We start from the raw sequence: 9364 nt of genomic DNA on the forward strand, positions 1-9364 counted from the left end.
GGTACTTTGTGCCAGCAGGGACCCTTTTTAATGTCCGCTACAACACTGATACTCTCCCCTCTAAAAGGCGGCCTCGGACTCATCAATGCGCAAATGCGATCCACCACACTCTTCGTGCATACTATGCTGCAGCACTGGCGGGATCTTCCCCATCTGTAACATACAAACAGTCCCTTGGATAACCTTTGAACAGCTTCTCTCCAATGACCGATTGACACAGCATATATCTCGTCTTATTGTAACACATCGTAACTTATTTCGTCAAACTCAACTATGTTCGGAATGATCTTCCAGTCAGACGACCTATTCTTTGATTATATAGTCTACTCCTTGCAACCACATGGAGGAACAGCACCTAGTCGTTAACTGGCGGATGGTTTGGGGGGTGCGTCCACACCCCTGTTACCATCGAACGTGTCTACACTCTAGTAAGTCGTTGTCAACGGTAAATTCCGGGCCAATCGACGACTTCATCATATAGGATTAGCTACTGCGTCAGTTTGCTCTGACGGCACCGATGAGCATAGTCTTACATACCCCCCTGAAATGGGCTGCTACCTCTATGCTCCTCCAGCGACCATTACCTCGTAGCTCCTGCTGTCGCCACAGATCTCACACTACCCTCTTGTGTAACACCATACACTCGTCTCATTTCGACGACAAGCTTTAGAATACCTTTTTCACAATGCTCAACATACAAACGTCGGCTTCTGTAACCAAATACAAACATGTTCTCGTATGATGATCTAAGGACAAGACGATAGATTGGATTGTATCCCTGACTGATAAAGATACATCTTTGCTTAGTTTCGCAGTAAATTTAAATCAGAAGATAGTGAAGCCTACTTAATGTTTAATGAAATAGAATAAAATGCATTGACGGTAACTGAAAGGCTGAAAGCACAAAAAATTTCTTTGTTGAGCACCAGCAGGAATTTACCGTGAAGTTAGCTCGCAGCGTAGATGTGTCTTCTTTTTTCTATTGCTCTGTGAGTCAGTGATATGATTGTTACTTAATATTCATGACACCTGGAATGTTTGTGCCATCATAAATTCATGGGAAATTTGCATGAAACCAGAAGCTGAAATTAACGCTTATACTATTAATATTAATAGAGTACGTAGATCACTTTTGAAAGTTGATCGCCTACAGATTATCGGTAGAGCTACGATACCTAGTATCGAGCTTAGGAAAAGAGGCGGTAGTAAACAGTTAATGTAGTGTCATTACTCAGAACTAACCATAAATATCTGTACAGCACTGTATTACTTTATCCTAGACCGAAATATGCGAATGGTTGAATAGAAAATTCGTGAACTGTGTTGTGGTTTATAAAGAATGGTGTGGTTAACTATATTCACGTAGAAGTAGGATCGGACTAGGGTGGTCGAATGATACAGAGTTATGTTGTTATTCTCTTTCTATTACAGTCTAATCAGTAGAGTTGCTTACCTAGAGTACTATGTAGCTAGGTATTTGATGCTGTTAGATGAAACATTATCCATAAGGGTGGACGATAACCATTTCAGGTGGAAAGCAGCCTATACTTTTTAATTGATCTCACGTTAGAATTATTTTACACGTATCTATGTTCTTGAAAAGCTAACCTAACTGAGCCTGGAATTTTTCAAAATCAAATGCTTACGTCAGATAGTGCCGCGTTTAAGATTGCTAATATGAGTGAACGAACTAAGCAATAATAAAAATAAAGTGTAAGTAGTGGGACGAAGGATGGCTTTTCCAAGCTCAGGGCCGGACATCTTTCTTTTCGTAGCCTTACACAACCCCATATCCTGCCTCAGGGTCCGTGACAAGGGCGTACAAACTTGCACAGCTGAGCGGAAAATAGACCTGTCCCCGAGAGCTGGATGTGGTCCAGTGTCCTATCCCCTTGCAGCCAGTCATCGCTGCACTCCAAAGGAAGTGCATGGAGTTGTGGGAGGACGAATGGCTGGCGGTGACGGCCAAGAAACTGCGGTCGGTAAAGTCAACCACTCGGCCGTGGCGTTCCTCCTGCCGGCTGCTCAGGCGGGAAGAGGTGGCGCTCACACGTCTTCGGATCGGGCACTGTCCTCTGACACATAGCTATTTATTACGGCGGGAGGATCATCCGTTTTGTGATGCTTGTGGTGTGCACATCTCTCTCCGGCACATTTTAACAGACTGCATTTTATACCGTGATGCAAGGGCAGAAGCACAAGTTGATGGGGATCTGCCCTATGTTTTAGCTAACGATGAGACGTGTGTGTCTAGGGTTTTTAAGTTTTGTGATGTGTCTGGACTCTGGCCTAAACTTTTAGGCTGGAGGTGTTGGTGTATTGCAGAGTGGCTGACTCCTCCCCTTTTTTCCTTGCGGTCAGCCAGCCACTTCCATCTGCTACATTGTTTTAGCACCCTCTTCCTGTGTTGTCCATGTTTTACTGCTGACGCCCTGCTTCATCCCACGCTTCGGTGTGGGTGAGCACATATTTTTCAATGATTGTTCCCCGTGTTTTCTGTTCCGTTATATGTAAATGTTCTGAGTTTTTTTCTTGACACCCGTCTCACTATGATACTGAACGGGCGCTGAAGACCTTGCTGTCGTGCGCCCACACAACCCTTCTACTACTACTACTACTTTTGCGCTAGACACGTGGCGTCGTTGAAATCAGGCATGGCGTTGAATGTAGCCATCCTGAATCCACCGATTCAATAGTCACTAGGCAACCGTGGGACCTCAGGCAGCACGTGCAGCAACACTGTGTAGTGAGAAAACCAGAGTCTTTCTAGGCCACGATTCTGCCACTGCTAAAAATTCGACTCTCACTGGTAGATGTTTCTCCTTCTTCCAAGAGAGCAATATATTCTCACAAACAATAAAACTTCATAGGCGAATAATTATGAATGGAAAACAGGCTGCGAAATGTTTCATTACATACGGAATCTAATAGGGTTAACTCGTACGTAGGGTTGTGCTGAAATGGTAATATTTTGCGTAACCAAGCAAGCAGTTGGCCTACACTTAAAGACAATTGAATGTTTGTTGCGTGTCGTGTTAATAATGTTTCACTTTTGATGGACAACGGTGTGTTTATACCGCAGAATATTTTTTATAACATTTCGAAAAACTGATGTGAATCATCTTTTCCAACCTCTTTGTTTGATACGAATTTTATTGGGAAAAACGAAGGGCATTATTTTAAACATCTATAGCATTTTGCTGAGGCGGTGAAAATGTCCAATGAAATTTAATACGAAGTTAAAGACGGTACAAACTTCATTCGATGTGAGCATAGTCTCATTTATTCGACGTATGGTGACTGTGTAATTTTAATTGATATCCTAGTTACTTCATATCATATGTCACACAATTTATACAAGGGAGGTGGCAAACAGTGGAACAAGCGGGACATACTCTTGCAAATTTTTAAGGATGCATGCAGATAAGGAATAGTATTCAAGCTATTTTAACCTTGAACGATGAGATTAGTGCAGAAAATCATGTAATAAGGATTGCATGGAGCATAAAATGCTCAATCCTCACGCAGAGAGTTGCTTAAACTGGACACATTACCAACAGGATTACCACAATTTTACTTATTTGGAAGTTTATTGCTAAAATATATTCAGGGTTCGGAAAGACCGTCTTCTGAATATTTTTGATGTGGCCCGCCACAGTTTCCAAGTCTGTGAAAACTGATTCGTCTTACAATAGATCTTGGATCCAAAGTCTCAATTGTTGGTTTGATGCGTTGCAACCTGTGTCTTCCTCTGTAGTTTTTACCACCTACAGCACTTGTTACAACTAACAAGGAAGTTATTTATAGATGTCTTAAAACGTGTCTAAAACTTCCCTACTTCTTCTTGTACCAGTTTTCCATATAATCGTCTTCAAGCCAGTCAGCAGAGAATCTCTTCATTTCTTATCAGTCCACCTAATTTTCAACATCTTTCTACAGTATCATATTCTAAACACTTCATTTTTTTTTCTTTTATGGGTTTCCCACACCTGATTATTCCGTTCCAATCAATGCTCTACTGCCGACGTACATTCTACGAAATTTATTCTCCAGATTACTTCTTTCGGTCAGGAACGCTCTACTTGTCTGTGCTAGTCAGCTTTTCAGTTTCTCCGTGTAGCTCAAGTCGTACGTTATTTTGCTTTATAGACTGCAGAATTCCCTCACTACGTCTACTTCATGGTCCCCAATTTTTATGTTAAATTTATCTCTAATGTAATTTCTGCTACTGCCTATTGCTGTCATCTTTCTCTGGTTTACTCTAAATGCTTAGTTCATTCTATTCAACAGATCTTGTAATTGTTCCCCACTTTCACAGAGGATACCAATGTCACGAATCTTTCTATTGGAATCCTTTCACCCTGAGTTTTAATCCAATTCCTGAATGTTTTCTTTTAATTTCGCCACTGTCTTTTCGATGTATAGAGTGAACAGTAGGGGGCAAAGACGACATCAGTGTCTTATATCCTTCCATTTCGAGCGCTAAATTATGCTCTTCTATTCTTAATATATATACCTCACAAAAATATGCCACCAGTTACCACTCAAAGTTATTAGTAGACAGCGCAGTTTTAAAAACAGACTGGCACTTTCATTGGAATATCATTGTTATTTCATACAGACATGGCAAAAAATCACTATTATTTTCGTGTATTATGGTGTGAAATAGGTGTTACATGTTACGTAGTAACTAACATGGTCTATGAAATAAGAAAAAATGCAACTAATTAACTCACTCAAGCAGTATTCTGTTTTTATAATGCTGCCTTTTCCACAGGATATGCTCCATTTTTTCTTTATGGAGACTTATCACATAGAATTCAAATTATTGGCTTTCTTTTGAGGAACTGGTGTTAGATAACTCAGAAGCTATTACAGCCAGAGCGAATTTGGAATTTATCGTCATTGTTTCTGCTCCGGATAATTAACACCAGCAACACTCTATGTAAATGGACAGAAGTTGAAGCCGTTCCTTCAAGAAATATATGACAGTTGAATGCAGGTCGTAGTCGAAGTAACATTAGCAGAAATTTCAAACGGAGGAGAAAGATGTACACGATAATAGAGGGCGACATGCATTGCCCTTGTAGCTACATACCAGCAGTTCCTCGTCGTCTTGGCCATATGGAAATGTCAGGTTTCCATCGTAAGCAATTCTGCAGTATTTTTGAACATAGCGCACATTGAATTCAATACCAGGACTGCCAACTTCTTGACATGGTGAAAATTCCTCTAAGTCTATGACGTACGGGCCCTGTAAACAAAATAATTACTCTTGTTAGGCTGTCAGATGATCTAATGGTGGACAGACTTTCAAAATTTACCATAAATATCACTACACAAAATCATACTTCGTAAATAAACCAGACACCGTTATCAGAAATAGCGAAACTGAGCACAGTTAAATTGTGTCTCGTAAGTAATTCAAGAAAGCTTCAGGCTTATTTTGAGTCTGTTCGTTGGTCGCTATATGGAGTTGATGTATGTGGTAGCCATGTACTGAGAAAAGAGAACATTGAAGTGCAGTGTAATACTATGCGCGAGTGATTGCTATTTGTAATTATTATCTTTGACGCAGTCTCTGACCTATGTTTTCTCTTTGATGGATGTTATTTGGTGTTATTTTGGTAGTAAAGCAGTTGTATGAGTTACGGTGTCTCTTTATGTTGCAATTAAGTGAGTACAACCAGTCTAGCAACACTGGTGACACCGACGTGATGTCCGACGCTCACTAACGTGAAATTCGACGGTCACTAACGCTCCATATCGTGCCGCGTCGCGTTAAATACGAACATCCGCGTCAGCCGCATCGCGCATCTTCCGTGTTCCATTTCGCCGTAACTCACAATGGCAGACCCACCACCAACTGCAGAAGTGTCTACTGGCACAGTAGACAGTAAAACTGCCATTGTTTTGGCAACAGAATCCCATGCTGCGGTTTGCTCAACTAGAAAGTCAGACGAAACCTCAGACGAAACGAAGTACAGTTATGTAGATGCTGCAGTCGATAAAGATATGGCCACACAAGTACAAGATATTCTGGCGTTACCACCGAGTACTGATCGTTACACAATCATCAAGAACGCTCTGATAACCCGGCTCTCACAGTCCGAGACGAAAAGGTTGGAGAAGCTACTCCGCACAGAAGAGCTAGGCGATCGCACGCCATCGTGGCTACTACGCCGACTGCGTACGTTAGCGAGCAGCGTGGTCAGTGATGACATTTTTCAGAATATTTGGCTATCGCGCCTGCCACCCGACTTGCAGAAAATATTGACAGTGTGTGCCGGCGCCCTGGATGCACTCGCGCAAACCGCAGATCGCGTAACGGAAATGTACCCATCCGCATGCGTGGCAGCAGTTCGCTCGCAGCCTCAGACAGATAATACTCTGTCCGCGCTACAAGCACAGGTTGCTCAGCTCACCGTGCAAGTAGCTGCATTACGGACCCAGACTACCAGCCGCTGACCTCGTCGCCACCGATCAGCGGGTATGTGCAGCCGCTCACCTTCGCCAGTAAGAATCTGTTGGTATCACAGACGGTATGGTTCCGAGGCGCGCAGGTGTAAACTGCCGTGTGAACAGGGAAATTTAGCAGGAAGTCAGTGATGATGGCCATTGGCTCTCCAGACGGCAGCTGTTGACTGTTTGTAACGGAATAGCACAAAGTTACAGTATTTGGTAGTCACAGGTGCTGACGTATCAGTCTATCCATCTGCCTGTCTGCCACGTCGCAAATGTGATGACTGCCACTTGGGACTGCGGCGCAAATTTGAATGGCAATTTGTCGTAGCAGATGTGACGCACCCCATACTTGGAGCGGATTTTTTTATCATTTAATGGACTCCTGCCTGACCTTCGTGACCGACGCCTTCTTGACACTACTACCGACCTAACAAGCCAAGCTCGAGTACCTTGTGTGGAAGACACAGCAGTTACTGGTGATTCTCCATTTACAGAGCTCCTCAGACAGTTCCCGGAGATCACAGGCCAGACTCCCACACTAGCACCTGTGCAGTATTCGACAGTGTACTGTATTTTGACTTCACCTGGGCCAACACTTCATGCTCGACCGCGCCGCTTGACACCCCAGAAACTGAAGTTAGTTAAGCAGGAATTCTCGTATATGCTAGCACAAGGAATCTACGCCTATCGAGCAGTAGGTGGTCATCTCCTCCACACGTGGTACCAAAGAAGAATAACGGAAGGCGTCCAAGTAGCGACTGCAGACAGCTCAACGCCAGAACCATTCCAGATCGTTATCCAGCACCGCATATCGAAGATATTACGTTCAGTGTATAATGGTACTTTGCGGGCAGGCGTGTCAATTAGCATCATATTAATTAAAATCGGGGAAGAATTAAAAAGGGGAAAGTTATACGAAACTTTAATAACTGCACAGTATTACTAAGAAGCAATATAATGAAAAGTAATAAAAAGCAAAGTAACAAAGACCAAGCGGGACAGAAAGATATAGGGGCGCGTTTGTTTTTTAATACATATAGAAGAACATGTAACACGTTATTGAGCTCTCTACCTTCAGTTATCGCGATCGAGCTAGTCGATGAAAAAGTGGTACGCAACTGCGAAATTCGTTAAGGAGATTATTTAAAGACTCTTCAAGCACGTTGAAAATACATTACGTGTGATGAAGTGATCAGAGACGTTTATTGTCGCGTGAAGTGTAAATGAATCCGACAACATAATTCGAACTTTGTGTTAGCTGGGAAAAATACTCTTGGGAAACTATTATGGTTGTGGAATCCACGAAAGTTGTGCGCAACGTAAAGCTATAGTTTCCGTAATTCTGTATTTTATAACATGGTGAAACGCGTGTGCGCGGAACATTAATAGAATCTTATCCTTGGACGGTTGCGGGGGTAACTGATACAAACAATGCGCCAGCATAAAAATTAGTTCGCTTATTAACTACCAGATATTAATTAACGGGGACCTAAAATACTAAAAAGGAAAGATAGGATCATCACCTCCAATCCCGATTCATATTTCATATTTAATTAGTGAAAAGAGAAGTGTTAATAAACAAACTACATTTTAATTTTATCCACGATGTTGCCTTCATTACGTAGTCTTGACTACATGATAAACAGTATTTGTGGAAGTTCTATGCAACGTATCGTCATAATATTTAGCCAACCAATATTGCGGGACACCAAAAATGTAAATGCATGAAATTGTTCTTACAGCGGATGTATAATGTATGAGTGCGACGAACTATATTGAGAAACTGAACATCCATTACGTACTTGCATGTTTATCTGCGAAAATGGTCCTTGTCGGTATATCAGCATAGAGTTCGAATAGAATCGCTGGAACATTGCAAACCATTCAGATTAATCGAACATCTAAATACGCATAATGCTGGTACCACCAGGATGTGTTCCTTCTCCTCACCCCCGTGGCAGTAATTGAATTCAGAGTCAGCCGGGAAATATATTTAAATCAATTGACGACCATTGAGCTAGCGTCACGAATTTTCAAACGTCAACTGCCATGTATGAAGGCGAGTGACACCACGAGTGTTAACGTCGATCGAGGGGTGTCGTCGTGATCGTATCGAATGACATTGAGCGGTTACAAGTGTCCACAGTAAGCGAATCTTTTCTGCGCTGGACTTAAATCGTGTGTTTTACCAGATACCTGTGGCACCTGAAGACGTTGCTAAGACTGCCGTCTGCACGCGGTTCGGACTCTCTGAATTTACCCGAATGCCTTTCGGACTTTGTAATACTGCCCAAACGTTTCAACGGTTCATGGATGAACTGACACGTCACTTCGACTTGTGTTATGTGTATATTGACGACGTTTTGGTCATGTCACATTCAGAGGCGGAACACCTATCACACGTACGACAGATGTTCACTCATTTACGTGCACATGGCCCGCTCATCAACCCGTCGAAGTGCATTTTTGGAGTAGCTGAAGTACAGTTCCTAGGCTACACTATGAACGCTCAAGGCATAAGGCCACCACAGGAGAAAGTGGACGCTACACTGAATTTTTCCCAGCCTACGACCGCTAAAGAATTACGTAGATTCCTTGGCATAACCAATTTTTACCGTCGATTCGTTCGCAATCATGCCTTCCTAGCTGTACCACTAAATAAGTTCTTGCAAGGTGCACCGAAGCCGAAAGACAAACTCCAGTGGGACAGTGTGGCCGAGTTGGCATTTAACAAGCTGAGGACTGTCATCGCAGAAGCTGCATCGTTAGTGCACCCAGCTCCGCAGGCGCCTCTCACCCTGATGGTCGATGCATCTGCAACTGCAATGGGTGCTGCACTGCAACAGCATTTTGACGGACACTGGCAGCCCTTAGCCTTTGTCAGTAAAAAGCTATCACC

This window comes from Schistocerca cancellata, chromosome 2 (genome assembly GCF_023864275.1).
Source record: "Schistocerca cancellata isolate TAMUIC-IGC-003103 chromosome 2, iqSchCanc2.1, whole genome shotgun sequence".
Lineage (NCBI taxonomy): Eukaryota > Metazoa > Arthropoda > Insecta > Orthoptera > Acrididae > Schistocerca > Schistocerca cancellata.